At 43.5% G+C, this 17198-nt stretch overlaps 1 pseudogene; it reads right to left on the minus strand.

Moving 5' to 3' along the window:
* Positions 1 to 14907: 14907 nt before the first annotated feature.
* Positions 14908 to 16731, minus strand: LOC119508528 (annotated as a pseudogene).
* Positions 16732 to 17198: the final 467 nt, after the last annotated feature.

A 17198-nucleotide genomic window follows, 5' to 3' on the forward strand; every position in this document is an offset into this window, starting at 1 on the left:
CTAATGTGAGTTCCTGGCAGAAGAATTTGAGATTTTTGTTTTAAATTAAAGAAAAAAAATTATATATGCTTGTCAAAAAAGTTATAAAATAAATGTAAGCAAATGAAGGAAAGAGGTCTTATTCATAATCCTCCTACTTAGAGACATACAATGTTAACATGTAGGTGTATAGACATCTCTATATTTATTTATATATATATAGATGGATAGGAGAGAAATAGATAAAGATGTGTGTATATTTCTTTGTTTATGTGTATATATGTACATATATTTATATATGTATGTGTATTTAGGTTTCTAAAATTTTGTTTGTCTTTTTAACTTTTATACATAAATACAATCATACTGCACATACTGCTTTGTAATCTGCTCTATGCCTTTTTAAAACCTTTGTGGTATATTGCTGACAATCTTCCAAATAAATGAACATCTCTTATCCAATACCCTTGGCTCCCAAATGGGAGTGTGTTTATGTTATTTTAATTTTCGATCAGCATAAACTTGATATAATCAACATCCTTGCCCAAACTCTTTGCATAAACTCTTACTATTCTCTTTAGGATAAATTCTAAAAGGTGGACTTAACTTGCTAGGTTGAAGGTAGCACTATTTGGCAAGTGATCCCACATAGCTGCCCAGACCCTGCACACATTGTTCTCTTCCCAGCAGTGTAAGACGGTGCCCATTTGCCAGTTAATATTGGGTTTATTGTTTTCATTAATCTTTTCCAAATCATATATTTTTAGCTTTCTTTTTCTCTTATGTGAAGTTGAACGTATTCTCATGTTCTTCTTCTTTTGCAATATGCATAACATTGTCCTTTGCCCATTTTTTTCCAAGAGAGTGTTTATTTTCTTGGACCTGCTGCTTCCCTATAACATCATCCACAGTTTTTTCCCTGTTGTTTATTGGGTTCCATCTGCTCCCCCACCCCATCTCAATGGGAAATTGCATTTCTCCCGGCCAACTGCAACAGGATCATTCCTGCTCCTAGGGCTTCAATTAGGTTGTTCCCATTTCTCCAGGTCTAGTTCAAATCTCACGTCCTCCAGGAAGTTTCCCTGATTTCCCCAGCTCTCAATGCTCTCTTTTTTGCCCTTTCTTTGAAGTCTTGGAAAAACTTGCTGTCTTTATCACATATTTTAGCAGGTTAGTTATATATTCATTTATATAATATTTTTTTTCATATACACAGTTTTTTCCCCACTGATTGTTGAAGGACTCAGGTATTACTAATACTCTTTCTAAATGCCTTTCAGGGACTGAGATGCAGAGGATCAGTTGTTATCTGATTGGCTAATTTGACCAACTAAGAAAGCAAGTTCATAAACAATATTTCTGTGCTAAGAAGCAAAGTAGGAATATGTAAGAATATAGAAGACAACTTTCAGTGATGGATTTTTTTTCCTTATGGTTTTTTTTGTGAAGCAAATCCCTAGAAAACCAGAGAGCAATATCCTTAAAGGAGAGGATTGAATGGGCTCTTCTAATTGCTACCTGGTTCACCTGTATATCATATGTATTTCACAAGGAATCATATGAAAATGGGGGTGCAACTGTTTGTTTTGTGCCTGTAGTAGTTGAGAAGAGATGTAAGGACAGTCCTAGAGGAGGCTTCATTTAGCCATGTCACGTTGAGACCCCTGTTACTGGAGCTCCATTCTCATTGAGAAAGATGTTACTGGAGCTCTGTTACAGGCTCGCTGTCTCGTACAAGAAAGAATTCAAGGATAAGACAAGTGGGTTTAAGCAAGTGAGAGAAGTGTATTGATGAGAAAGACACTACGTGCTCAAGGGCTCAGTGCCGGTATGTTCTAGAGGGAGACGCACACACATTGTTTGGCACAAGGGTTTTAACAGATCAAAGGGGGGTGGAGTTTGAGATGTTGGTACATTGTGATTTGTGAGTAAGCATTCAAATTAAGTATTGTAAGTAGGCTATTGTGATTGGTTGTTTATACATTCTTCTGATTGGCTAGTAAACATGTAAATTAAGCTTTGTAAGTAAGCTATTGCAATAGACTGAATAAATATTCAAATTAAGGATTGTGAACGGATTATTGTGATTGGTCCACGCGGTGTGGTTGAAAAATGTATCCTGTTTTGTTCAACCTCTGAGTTTCAGAAGCCTGTTCTTTCCAGATGCCCCCCTCCCCCTGCCCTGCACCCATTCCAAAGGCACCTCAGCATTTGCAAGACATTTTTTCTATATCAAGCCCGCTTCACCCCCACAGTCCAAATCCTAAACCAGACAGTGCAGGTAGGCCTCTGAGCAACTCAGCTGTTTCATGCCTTAGTTTCAATCCATAAAATGGGGAAAATAGTGAATATTTCTGGTACTTCATAGACATAGCAAGTGTATCATGCAGTAAGAGTATTGAAGCTTTATAATGATGCCAGTGACTACTATTAGTTTAGTAATGCTATGATGAAGCTATTATGATTGTTTGTTTTCAGAGGTGCTCTGAGTGCCTGGAGGCTATGATTCTCCCGATGTAGTCACAGGAGGCAAAGGTGGGGCCTACCATTCCACCAGCTCTTGTTTCAGGCTTCACAGTTGATAAGAATATGGCAACTTATTCCAGACCAGAAATGGTGCTCATGGAAGGGCCAAAATTACTGCTTAGATTGGTGGATCTATGGATCTGTGGATTCTACATTGTAGAAAGAGGACATCTCCTCAGCTTCAAGACTTCCTGGGGCCAGCTGCTCTAGGCAGTTCATGCCCTCAGAGGGGACTGAGCTGGTGGAGCTGGTGGAGGTGTGGCATGCAGTGCCCTGTGGGAGCTCCTACCTATAGCACAGAGGGAGCAAAGAGTAAGCCCCTGGTGGAGTTTAATCTACAAAACTATTCATTAAAAGTTTGAACCAACACTTGAAAGTGGGACATTTCACATACAACTGTAGATTTCCTATCAGCCTATCTGAGAGCACCAGACCCCTACCCCCTCATGGCAACTAGCTATTGGGACTGAGTCTGCTTTCTATTTTGCCCCAGTCTCCTCCCTGCTGGAGGCCCCAGATGGAAGAGATGATAAAAGCAGGTCCCCAAGGACAGCGGCCCTCTGCTGCCCAGCTTCCTCCAACCCACCCCCACCCCCCTTGAGAAATGGGGCTGGGAGCAGTACTCACCCTTAAAAAAGAGAGAGAGAGGTGGTGGAAAAAGTTGTTTCCACACCCTCCCCTCTCCCTCTGAAGAAGCAGAGGACAGCAGTGAAGATAGGTGGAACTGCTGAGAAGAGAGGAACTGGCGGATTCAGGGTCTTCTCTGTTACATCTGAGCGCCACGGGAATTATGCAGACTTGAAGCTTTTCCTAATGGCAAAGCTTTTCCAGGTTGGCATTCCCAAGTGGAGCAGCAGCACAGCTGGGATGCTGCAGGATTCCTGGGCTTTAACTGGAGTGTGGCATTAACCCTCCCTGCCTCTCCTGTCTCACTGGTGAGCCCTACCAGTTTTCAGGGACCCCTAAGAATATCTCTTCCTGCTCCTTTGTGCTTCCTTTGCCTGAATCCCCCTGGCTTCTGATATTGGCATTCTCCCCCCCCCACCCCCCACTGGAAATATTTCACATCTAGACCCATCCTTGTGCTGTTTCCAGCCAGCTCTCTACAATTCTGCTGTTGTCACGTCTCTCCTGGCTAGTGCAGCTGCTGCTGCTCTGCAGCCTTCTGATAGTTCTTGTTTACCTCTAGGGGGTATTCTTTCTTTTAAGACAGGATTATGTAGCAGTACACTCAGCTCAGTGCAAACTGTTACATTCTTTTCCCGGGGCTAGTCAGCAGCTACTCGGATTTGCAAGACCTCAAAAGGCAAAGAGGCAGCTTTGCAGATTGCATTCTGTCCCCAGGAGAAGATCCCTCCAGCCATTGGAACTTAATTGAGGAGGTAACTGAGTGTCTGTTTCCACTCTTTTAGAAACCTGCTTTAGGAGGGAGAAAACCCAGGAAGGGGGAAGCAGAGGAAAGGAGGCAACAGAGTCCTCGCAGGAGTGAGCGAGTGCTGCTCATTTCTGAATCGCTAAATACCAATCCCAGAGCCAGGTCATGGAAACTTGTCCTCAGCTAATTTTCCAGGCAGGTGGAAACAGCTTGAGAAAGTCTGGGAGCAAAGGCTCACTTCTTGGGGAGGAAGAACAGGAGTTCTTATTTATTTTGTTTTTTGATCATGGATCTCTTCAGAAATAAGAAAGCTACAGACCCTGTCCAATCAGAATCCTCATTCCGACAGGACACATGACCTGTGCACATGTTGCAGACAATTTCAGGAAGCTCACTGACTGAAACGAGAGAGCCTGAGGAGTTTGTCCTCAACTCCACCAGCTTCTCTCAGGGCCAGCTGGGATTCTGGAGCCCAGGAAAAATATTCTGGTTAGAAACTTCATCTTTGAGGAGAGGGCAGCCCAAAGCTCTGAAGACCAGCCCTCCGCGATCCAAATCAAGCAGAAGGCAGAGGCCATTTTCTGGATAAATTAAGCAGAACCCCTCCTCTATCACCCCACAGCCCACCCTAATATTTTTTTTACACTCGAAATTCAAACTAAAAGTTTGTTATTTGCTAGGAAAGTGGTACCTTCTCTGCGGGCACTAGACTCTTGGCCTGGGGACAGGAGGCAAAGGCTGAGAACGACAGCTGTGTGTCTTCGTGAAGAAGCTCCCATGAGAGAGGATGTAAGAAAGCTGGGAGGACATACTACAATCAACCAGAATTTATAAACTGGAAAATAAATCCTGCAGCACTGACTCTGAGTTTGACCTATGATAACTGGAGCCCCCTATGGCCTCGAAGCTGATGTCTTTGAGCTGATCTATCTCTCAGACTGTGGGGACCCATGGACTTCCCCTGTTTGCAGAAAAAAGGAGGGCTTCCTGGCTTCATTTTAAACACATTTCTCTCCCAGTAGCAGGACAAGCTTCGTGGACTGGGACCAATCCCTAGGCAGTGTTGCTGGTGGTGGCCTTGGCTCTGGGCTATCTGTCAGCATGAGCACCTGGCCAAAGGCATGGGGTCCGGCCAGCAAAATCAGGGAGGGGGGTCCATAGCCTAGTCCTTTGGAGTTACCTCGCAGTGTCTCAGGGCCATCCAACAGGACAGTGGAGGGGGGTTTCCTGTCCCACTTAACTGAGACACAAAGATGGCCTTTGGCAAAACTAGAGAGTTAAGTTTGTCCTTAACTCCTCCAACTTCTTTCAGGATCATCTCCCTCGACCACCACCCCTTAAAATGCTGGTCCCACCCATTTCTACCCAGTTGTACCAATTTTGCTGTGTTTTGAATCCAGGTCCTTTTGCTCCTAAGCCCAGACACTATCAACTCCCCATCTTCTCAGAATCTCAGGTTCCTGGGGGGTAGGGGTTGAGGGATGGGGTGGGAAGTACTAAGTCTGCTCAGCTCACAGGGCCATTTTGAAGCTGAAGCGTGAAGGTACCTTTTAAACTCTGAACTAAGGGCTTTGTTAGCAGATGTGTTATGATTAAGGGATGGGAGTGCTGCCTGAACTGTGCAAACATGGGCTCTTCCAGAACACAGCAGAATTGGCATAACTGGGTGGTAATGGGTGGCGCAAGCATTTACCAGGGTGGTCGAGAGACCGGGCCCTGAGAGAAGCTGGTGGAGCTGAGGACAAACTTCTCAGGCTCTCTAGTTTTGCCAAAGGCCATCTTTGTGTCTCAATTAAGTGAGACAAATAACTCCCACTGCCACTGGCTTGCAAGGTTGCTTCTTTTAAGTTGTTTTTTGACCTATATGGGCCTAAGAATTCTTATCTACAAAATGGGGGTGATATAGTGCATGTGGTTGTGAAAATTGAATGAAAAAACATGGTAGGTGTTCAATTCAGATGGTTGTACCTTAGGTAATCTATCAACAGGCACGTACGGTGTTTTGGTTTTTGATTACTCATATACCACTCATGTGTGATACCTCTTATGAGCCATCTGTCATTGATGATGAACTAGTGTGAGTTCGATGAACTATTGCCAAGACATTTCCCAACGTGCCCACATGGAAATGACCTGGCCTCATTTATTTTGTTCCTAGGCTATTTTAAATAGCATGCTATCTGTCCTAGTTTGCTAATGCTGCAGAATGCAAAACACCAGAGATGGATAGGCTTTTATAAAACGGGGGTTTATTTCACTACACAATTACAGTCTTAAGGCCACAAAGCATTCAAGGTAACACATCAGCAATCGGGTACCCTCACCGGAGGATGGCCAATGGCCTCCGGAAAACCTCTGTTAGCTAGGAAAGCAGCTGGCATCTGCTCCAAAGCTCCGGCCTCAAAACGGCTTTCTCCCAGGACGTTCCTCTCTAGCAAGCTTGCTCCTCTTCAAAACATCACTCCCAGCTGCACTGTCTTTCTTCCCCCCGAGTCAGCTCACTTATATAGCTCCACCGATAAGGGCCCACCCTGAATGGGCGGGGCCACGCCTCCATGAGAACATCTCATCAGAATCATTGCCCACAGCTTGGTGGGGCACATTCCAAGCAAATCCAACCATCACCAAAACGTCTGCCCCACACAAGACCACAAAGATAATGGCATTTGGGGTACACAATACACTCAAACCGGCACACTATCCATTCATTCCATTCATTCACTTTGCACGTCACTTCATGCTTGTTGCCAGAATCTCCTTGGTAACTCTAAGGTAGGGGTTGGTGGATTTTGTTAATACCAAAACAGACAGAGCCAAGCTGAGGATTTCACATTTTTTAAATGCACATTACTTCTTTTGACTCCGAGCTCTCCATTAAAGCATCTTAAAACCTCCGGTTCTTTGGATTTGCGATTGTCAGTTCTTCCTCCCACACACCCACTGTCACACTTAGCTCCCCCAGTCACTTCTCTGATAGTGGCTCCATGTTACCTACGGAATCAGGTCCCAGATCTTTTGACTGGCTTTACTGCAAACATTAGGCTGGAGTGTCCAGACACTATCTACGATGCCCACTGGAGGTCGTTGTTTCCTCCCGCCTTTCGCTCCATCCTCGAGGCTCTCCTTCACCAAAAGCTCTGCCTCTTCAAAGATAGTTTCCTTTGCAAAGACATCTCTCAGCCTACAGCTGAAAGCAGCTTCCCTCCCTCAGAAGCTCCTAGCACTTGTCTGGTCTTTCATATACCACTCATCACGTTCTACTTTGACGAATATTCATTTAATCTAATCTACCTGTCTTGGCACCTCTTCTCATAGCAGTTGCCTTGAAGGCAAATCCCCTGTCTGATTCATCTTTGTAGCCCCATGATACCAAGCACCATACCTTTCACATATTTTCAAATGAAATAGTGAATTTAATGAATAGATTAAAATCTTTTAAGTACTAAATAAAATGATAGAACTAGTTTGAATTATTGAACAGTTTGAGTATACTGAAGCAAGGCAGTGATATTACTTTCAAGTATATATCTTCCACTAGACTGATTTAGTCTTACCCCATCCATACTTTAGGAGACCTATTTTAATGAATAATTAAATTATTATTAATGATAGATCAATTATTTATATGTATTTGGTGCTTCTGAAATACTTCCAGATCTTTGGAAACAGTTTTTTTCCTCCTAAGTATTTTAATATTTCTTTCTTGAAATCTGGTTTACACTATGAATTTCTTGTACATAGATAGTACATAGATATATTTCAACCTAATGCCTGTCTGAATGACCAAAATACATTCTGGAAAACATGAGCCCTTGGAGATGCTCCATAAAAAAACAACAACAACAACAACAACAAATTTTGTGGTCAAATAATTTTAAGAAATGAAGTATCCTATTCTTTACTCTTGAAGATCCCCAGGTACTAGTTCTCCGTGGGCATGCTGTATTATTGGATTCTGCAATCAGGCAAGCTTCCTTTTTATTGACCTTTTATTCATACGAGTAGGCTCCTTCTTCAATTCAGTCACCACTTGTGTGAGCCTCCACGGAGTGTGTAGCACCCAGGCCAGGTGCTGGGGAGACACAGGAGACTGCAACATTGTCCTCTAGTGCAGGAGACACACCTGAAAACAAGGCAGTGCGACGAGACCAACAGTGGTGTGGGGGTAGCTCGTGGCAAAAATAATCTCTCGTGTTGGTAGCATCCACCACGCAGAGGGGGCAGATTGATTTTTAAAGCCACCCCCCCCCCCCACTCTACACCATGTCCCCTACGATGAGAGTAGCCAGAGCTCTCTCTGTGAGGCTGAGCGTCACCCACTGCCTCCCTCCTCACGCCCACCTCCCACCACAGACCAAGCTCACAGGGGCCCTCACTTTCCCTTCCAAACCTCCCCACCAAGAACTTTTAGGTTAAGCATTACCAATAGTCAACCTTAAAAAAAAAAATCTAAAAGCGGCAATTTCAGGTGGTTCAACTGAACACTTTTCCATTGTCCTTGGTGACACCCTGTTTGGGTGAGTGCGGAGGAGGAGTCTGAGGCCCCTGCCTCGCCTCGCCTCTGCAGGGCACCATAGTTTAATGGCTCTGAATCCTTGTTCAACTCCTGCTATGCAATGGCTGTCCACCAGAGGGCAGATCTCTTTGCACAGATGGGAAACTGAGGCACTGAGTAGTCAAATAACTCTGGAGCAGAGTAGACAAGAGCCCTCTCAAAGCTTAGAGCTCAAAAAGTCATATCAGTCTGGATGAGAGAGAAAGAGAGAGAGAGAGAGAGCCAGCTCTGAATGGTAATGGCCTATTTATCATGTTATTGGGTGTTTCCTACATGCAATGCGATGTGTGGGGCACCAGGGGACTAAGAGAGCCTGCCAGGCTCACACGGTGGAGAAGATGAGTTCTGTGACCATCTCTCAGGTGTGCCATAACCAAGGGGAGAAATCATGTTGGACACATCAGGATACATTTCTGCCTACAATCATCTGAGGAATAAAATATTCTCATATATATGGGGTGGTTATATTTTATGTAAGGGATTTTTTTCCAGAGATCTTGCATCATTCAAGACAAATTTTCCCATAGCAATAAATGTAAAGTCAGGGGGATATGTTCTAGGAGAGCAGAAATCTGTAATTACTATGTTGTGTTTTTTGCTTTAAAGTTGTTTTAAATATTTTTAGCATTATCTTTAATATTTGGCAGAACTTTGTCCTAAATTGGCAGCATAACAGAGCACGTAGTTGGGCTTCTTGGTGGCATTTTACCACATCTCATCCCTTGCAAAGTTATTGATTTGTGGGTGCTTTGTATTAGCCTAGCATGATCAGCCGCAGTGAGTGATCTTTTAGATAATACTGACATACTTTAAAAAGATAATAAATTATAATAGTGAAGATTAAAATATTAGTAAAATAAACATCAAAATACAAGTACACTCTTTGATATATGTGAACAATATAGAATATAGATACTGAAAGAGGATGGCAGAGATTTCTGTCACCTGACATGTGGGAAAAATGTAGTGTTTCTGAGGCCCTCCACCAATCTTGAATTTATGTAATTCTTCATGGGTTTTTTTTTTTTTTAAGTTTGGAGGATTCATATTATTTCCAATCTTGTGTATAGCATGAGATTTTACCAATACTAATTTATATCACATGATGTCAGATTTGCACAGTTTTATAGATTGTGACCACATTCTAACAATTAAATAGGGTCCCAAGTGCCCAACAACTTACATTGGAAATTCTGCAGGGAGAAGATGTGAGGGGCAGGCCAGACCTGGGAAAGAGCTGGTGGCAAAGGGAAGCAGCTTTTCCAGACCCACAAGACTTGCAGGTTGGTCTCCTTTCCCAGCAAAGGAATGAAAGTCCATCTAACTGCCCCTTCTTCCTCTATCCCCCTGGAAAACACCCCAGGCAGTGTGTGGATTCCCCAGATAGTCTAGGGCAGTGGTTCTCCAAGTGTGGTCCCTGATCGGCAGCATCAGCATCTTTGGAGAGTCTGGTCCGAAGGCAGATTCTGATTCAGTAGGGCCAGGGTGGGGCCTGAGACTCTGCATTTCTAACTCACTCCTGTGGAATGCGGTTGTTTCTGCTCCATCAACTAGACTTTGAGTAGTGAGGCTCTAGGGGGCTTTTAGGGACCATCTACCCCTCCTCGTCCATTTTCTCTTCACCTACTTGTAAGGGCCTAAAATCCCCCTCGTTGTGCAATTAGAGAAAAGGTTTAACACAGCCGGAGTGGCAGGCTTTTTTGGAAGAGTATCTGTGACAAATCCTTCCAGGGAATGAAATGACCAGTGAATAGCAAAGAATTTTCCCTTTTGATGGAGGAGAGAGGATAAGGGACCTGGCTTTGACCTGGGAGAGCAAACAGAAAAAGGAGGCGGGGGAAGTCAGATTCACTTTGAAGACTTCGTCATTCTGTGGGGGGTGGGGGGGATGGCAGCCGAGCCAGTACAGAGGCCACTGCCTCTCCAAGTGTCTCAAGTTTCACACAGCTTTTGTTATTCAATATGTCTGACTTCATATAAAGGAGCTTTGTTTAGGGGGTAGGCTAATTGAGGAATCAAGGTATATGATATAGACCTTGCCCTCAAGGAACATAATGTAATTTTTAACCGTTTCCAGAACAAGACTTAAGCAACCAAACTCTGTTCAGAAACCACCCTGATTAGTTTTCAGTTTCTAAGTCCTTTTTTATTCTGACTGGAGAAGTTGAAAATCATGAGGGAGTCTGCTTTCCTTTCCAAAAGCCACAGGTCCATTACATGTCAGAATATATTCAGCTTCTTGAGGAAAGGGGATGACAACTAATTTTCACATAAAATTCATCTTGGTGTGCACACATCGACCAGCAGGCAATCTGCAATGACAGAAACACTGTGCGTGGGATTACTGAGATTTATTTTTCTTCTTTAAACATTCCTTTTACTGTGGTTTTAGTGATGTTTATACAATAAAAACATTCATTTTAGAAGGCCAAATAGTCTCTGAACTGTTTCTATTGTGCATTGTATTGATAGGGATAGAATAAGCTCATTATTCCTATACAGTTAGGAGAGCGGAAAGTGATTAAACCTTTTGATAAGAAGATAAATGATAGGAAATCCATCTGAAAGCCCTCACTGCCCCGAGTCAGAGTTTCCACACTGAGCTAGCACAAAGCCATCCTTCTGTTCGGGGTGCCCGGGGCAGCCTCATCCTTCCAGCTGTTGTCCCACATTGGCTGTGATACCCTCAGAGACGCACACCTGGGGCAGTAGTGTTTCCTGAAGCGGAACCACAGAACTAGTTCAGGCCCCTTGTTCCACACTCCCAAAGTACTCTCTACTCTTGGAACGATTTGCTCAATGTGCACTTCCCTGATGCTATATGCTACGAGATGGTAGAGACTTGTATCTTGTTTCTGCAGTGAGGCTCATCCAGGTACTTGGGAATATTTGTTAGATGGATGGATGGATGGATGCATGCATGGAAGCATATCAAGTTTTAAGGTGGCCTTCAGTGAGAATGCCTGGCCCGGGTCAGACCCCCATAAGGACTGCTAATCGATCGATAGACTTGGTTCTAGTGCTGGCCCTGTCATCAGGCTAGTAACTACTGGGTAGGTCACTTACCTACTATGGTTCAGGATTCTCACTGGGGAAGTCTGAGGAAGCCTATTTGTCTCATGGATTGTGTGTGGATACAATGATCTATGGGGAAATGCATTGAAAAGTATACCCATTGATTCCTAAACTCTCAAACAGCCCAACCCACCCTCATTTTGTCTGCTTTAGGATATTTAACATAACCCACATTTGTGGCCTTTGCCCTCAAAAGCTTGTACCTCTTGAAGGAACTCAGACACTCAGGCCCTCCAGCTTCTAACTACCTCTCACTTAATCTCAGGTAGTAGCAGAGGGTCTGGATTTCCAATCCAGAGTGTAATATGCACCAAGCAGGTAGTTAATAAGTGGTTATGGAAACACTGCCCCATTTTTATCAGGGCCTCCCATTTCCATGTTTCTACACTTAGGTAAAGTATTCCATGATTTGAATTAGTGACTGGCCAACCACCAGGATGAATCTATTCTTATTTCATTTAAGCTTCTGCAGTTTTATGTAGTAAGGCATATGCTAACTTTTAAAATCCCGTTGCGATTTCTCTAGAAAATAATTTTTCTTCTGTTCTTATGTGCAAGTAAATAAACAAAAGAAAATCCCAAACTTCACATTAGACTTTTTATTTATGCTCTTGATCTTGTCTGACAAATTAACAACTTTGTCGCTTCCACAAGCCATAATCAGTTCTCTTTACTTTGGGAATTAATTGTGATAGGTTGACAGAATACCAGAGAATGTTGAAGAATATATTTGACTCCATTGCCAGCTGACTCTAAATTTTGTCTCACTCATGTGAAAGCAATGGCACTATGTAATCCTGAATCAGGAATTTATCAAATTAGAGCTTTCTCTGATGTCAGAGTAAATTAGAGCACAAATGATTTTCTTGAGTAATACAAATAAAATGAGGCTGATAGTTCTATTTGCTGTCTTGGATATTAAATTATATTGTTTACATGGATTTATTCTTAGCAGTTCCTTTACCTAGGAATGCAGGATGAATTAAGCTCTTAGATCCAAAATTTACCATATTAATACAGGCTAAAAAAATTTAAAAAGAGGGACACATCGATGAAATTACCTTGGGCCTTCGTAAGTCTTTTGTTCAGGAATCAAAAGATGTGTGTTCTAATCCTGGCTTTGCCGTTTGCTTACCGGCTCAATGTCTAGAGTGGAGATCTGTTGTTTTCCCTGCCTGGCAATCATGTCACTGTCTTCAAGTAACAGTAGGTCTTTCTCATTCCATGTTTTCAATGAAGGTGATCCCACCCTCAAGTCCTAAGAAGCTTATATGCAAGGCCAGGCCATTCAAAGTCATGATGATTAGGTCAGAGCAGGCCATGAAATTTAACCAGGCCAATGAAATGTATTCTGTGACTCTTGCATAGGAAGGTGGATGCATTGCCAGAAAATGAGGAAAGATAGATTTGGTGCGATATTACTTGAGCATCCAGCCATACCTGCAACAAGTAACACCTAGACTTTTCAGATACATAAGTTAATAAATAATCTTCTCCTCTACCTTTCTTTTTTTTTTTTTTCCCCTTCAATTGTACATTCCTTACTTCCTACCACCCTCCCTCCTTCCTTCCTTCTGTTTCTGGCTTGGTTTTTGTCATTTGCAACCAAAAGAACAGTGACCTTAGCAAAATGCCTTAACTTCTCTGGGCTTCCGTTTAAAATTTATAAAATGAAATGAATACGACTAAGAATATAACTCTAATATACATTCTGGAGGCAACAAAATGTTTTTGGAAGTGTATTTATTCCAAGACTGGAAAGAGACAACACATCTCCAAATCTGTCTATGCTATGTATCCAGGGAGAGTGGCTTCATTGTCAGCCCAGAGCCATCTCAGATGTCCTGCTGGGCTGGTGAATGGACTAACTGCCCTCACCGAGTCAGACCAGTACCAGGGGCTGGTAACTTAATCATTGCTCACACACTGCAGTCCCTGGAGTGTGTGTAACTGACACACTGAATGACCTGAACTCAGCGGGGTGTAGGCAGAAATACGTTTTACTCTTTCTCGCTGTTGACCCTTGAAATCCATTCTGTGGACTATTTCTTCCCCACCTCTTGGATGAATGCTCAGGCAAATCCCGTGGCTTTTCCTGTCATTCTTAGATAATAAAAGGTATTCTGGTCACTTTAAGTTATAAGAATAGTTTCATTTCCATAATTAAAATGCCCAGCCTACTATAATAATTAAAACTTCCAACTTAATTCAAAAATTATGCCCAGCTTGGGCCTGAGCAGTAGGGGGGGGAGAATGATTGTTTTTTTTTTTTCTATTCTTCCCCTACCTCCTCCTCCTCCTCCTCCCTACTTTACCAGGATGCTTCTAGCTCCTCCAGGGATCTCATTTCATTTCATGGACAGTGGAAGGAGGAAAGGTAAGGGATAAGAAAGATTATATTTGACTGGCAAAGTTGTAACCCATGCTGGTGCCTCCTGGTTTGGCAGATTCCCAAAGGGGACATTTTTGTGGGTTTCTGAAGGGCCACAGTCCTCTTCAGATTCTTCAACAGCAATTCCCCTGACATAGGTGTCCCCGTTTTCCCTTCAGTCTCTGACCATCAGCAGTCACTGGCTCTCTCCAGGTGGTCCACATGGGTAGGGTCTAAGATGTCACCGAGCCAGTTCCCTTCCTGGGTTCCACATCTAATCCTTGGGAAGTTGCCATTGTAGAAGTGCAGTTTGCCCTCAATATGCTCCTCTCTACTCTGCCATTCCCAGCGGCTCCAGCCAGTCTCTTGCCTGTGGACTTTTTCAGGTGTGAGTCTGAGCCAAGTCTCTATAGTTAGTTAGTTAGTTAGTATGGAACATTTATTAATTTTTCCATGAAACATTCAAAGTTTAAGTCAGTGTGAAATAATTTTAATCAAAGAATTGTACATTTTCTTTCCACAAGTCCTGCTTTGTATTAGGAAATGACATTGTGATTCATTTCACTGCAAGTAAAATATTACAAAATATTTATAAGAAAACATTTAAAATAATTCAAACAACAAAAGCCAAGACAGGGTGAAATAAACTGGTTCCTCAGAAATCTCTGCTCCAGTGCCCACAGCACACAAGAGAGGAAAGTGAAAACAGATAAGTAACTAAGACCTCCCTGATCGAATGTTTCAAAAGAATTGGAGAAGGGAAAGAAATGGTGTGGAAATAGTGATATGAAAGGGAATGGATTGTTAGCAGCACATTCTAACTGCTAATGATCGATTTATTCCGAATGACATGCCCCCTTTTATATGCAGTAAATTCTGACCAAGGCTAGACTTTAGGGTATTCTTTGCACTGAAATTTGAAAATACCCTGACAGTGGGAGTAGCTCTTTCACCTAACTTTAATAAGAGCCTCTTACTCCATGAACCACTGATGTGAACGGAGACCTGTTATGGCATCAAAAGCTGTCACAGTAGCCTTTCCATCCCTTTCATGAAAGCTTCATACGCATCATCCTTAGTTTGTACCGCGACAGGGGACAAAAGGACCAGATTTGGGGTCTGCTTTGGCAAGAAGCACAGCAGAATCATCCTCTGACTTTCGTTGGGGAGTAGCGTAGCCCCTTTATTCTCCCAACGTACCCTCAGTGCCGTGGGCACAAATTGAGTAATCTCTGCCTTGGGATTAGTGATCTGTGGCTTGGCACTGATGGTTGCTGTGGCTTTCTTCCCAATGTTGGCTGTACTCGTATCATCCGCCTTGGATCACTGAATCAAATTGGGTGGGGCACTTAAAACCCTGGGTTTGGTGAGGGAACTGGTGGGAAAAGCCCAGGTGGGGCAGGTCCAAGTAGAGGCAACAAGGTAGGCATGTCATGCCAGGACAAGGTGGAGAGATACCTGGAGGTATGGGGGGAGGTAGCCTTGGTGGAGGTCCCCAAGGAGGAAGACCAGGAGGCAGACCTCGAGGTGGACCTGGGAGAGGGCCAGGGGTCGGCCTGGTGGTGGTCCTGGAGGTCACAGTCGGGATAAAGGCCCTCGGAGTCCTGGCATTCCAGGTGGGCTCAGCAACAGAGGGGCTCCTGGAGGTGGCCCAGGTGGCCGTACAAGTGGTGCAGGTGGTGGTCCAAGAGGAGGTGGTCCTGGCTCCAAGGGGGTTGCTTGTGTCTGAGAAGGAAGAAAAGACTGTGGAGGAGCCTGCTGAGGAAGCTGTAGATATGCCGTCAGAAAGAGATTTTTCTTTATGCTGTTTTTGTGATTGCTTTTCTGCTTCAGAATCATCAGAATCATCATCACCATCTCCTGAAAATTCCTCTACTTCTCGTCCCTCTTCTGGGATTTCCTGACCTGCCATTAGAAGCGTCATGGCTTGAAGAGGAGTCAGTTCCTTCATGTTCTTCTTTTTTTTCTTTGATTTTCCAAGCATATCTGCAAATTGTATGCTCAGACCTGCCTTTTTGTCTTCCCTGATCTGTCAGTGTTGCTGTCATCAGTGCTGTCGTCTTGCTCATCCTGATCCAGGTCCTCAGACAGTTGTCATCCTCACTGTGCTGGAAATATCTCTATGACCTCGCTGAGCAAGTTCAGGACTACAGAACATATCTTCCTCTCACCTGCGAGGAGGAAGATCAAGGAAAAGCCCACTTTATGGCCATATATCTGCAAGATTGAGGAGGAGATGGACCAGGGGGAGGACCAGGAGGTTTTCTGCTGGGGGCAAACGTGGAACACCATGTCCAAGAAGAAGAAGTGGAGAAACTGCCTGAGATGGAGGTCCCTAGGCTGAAGTCTTAAGGATGGAAGGTAGCTGGGCACCAGGAGGTAGAATGTCCTGCATCAGGATGTGGGAAGGAGCATGAGGTATATCTGGCAAAGAAATACTCTCAAGTTCCATGTGCTGAGCCTTCTTGACACCATCAAAATATTGACTAAGTTGAGCCCTCTTCTGTTCATATTCTGCTTAAAGCTTACTCAATTCTTTGTAAATATCTGGATTCTCTTTTTCATAGAGCTGTAGAGTGCATTCAGATATTTGGCACAGCTTTTTACATTTGTCTTTCAGTGCCTTCTCATTTAACTGTGGCTGTTGCATGGGGTTAAATCCTTTTCATCCAATTTCTCCATGTCTTGGATAATCTGCTTGGAATTCTTCATCTTCCAAACTGTAGCGCATACCATCATGCGCTATTTTTTGTTGTTCTTTAATTCTCTGTTCTGGGCTTCCTTTCAGGCCTGGTCTGTAGGGTTCAAAAATGTTCCACTCTTGGTGGATGATGTAGATCTCTGTCCCATATTTAAAATTTGTATGGTTTACTTGTTCATTAAAAAAAAAAAAAGCAATATTTCTGCTTAGTTCCTGGGACTGCAAGAAGTGGAGTATGGGCAATTCTCAGCCTCTTTTACTTTGTGGGGGTCTTCACCTCAGTCTCTTGGCAGCCCCTCAGTCACCACCAGCTTGAAACCTCATGCCCTTCCGCCATCCAAACGTCACTTCCTGTGTCTTCGGGCCGACGGTCTTAGCATTTCTCTGTGGTGGGAGCATCCAAGTCTCTGTATTTAACATACTTTAGAGGACATAGGTCAGATTCTCCCAGTGATTCTTTTAAAGCCCATCTCAGCTAGGAGGAATAGAGAAAATCAGCCATCCCTCCCAACCCCAAAGCAGGGAGGGAGTATTTTCATGACTCATAGCGCACTCGCAACTCTTTCCAAAAAAGGCTCTCAGCTTCTTTAACCTCAACCCTTTTATATTCTCCAGG

This window comes from Choloepus didactylus, chromosome 13, assembly GCF_015220235.1.
Source record: "Choloepus didactylus isolate mChoDid1 chromosome 13, mChoDid1.pri, whole genome shotgun sequence".
Lineage (NCBI taxonomy): Eukaryota > Metazoa > Chordata > Mammalia > Pilosa > Megalonychidae > Choloepus > Choloepus didactylus.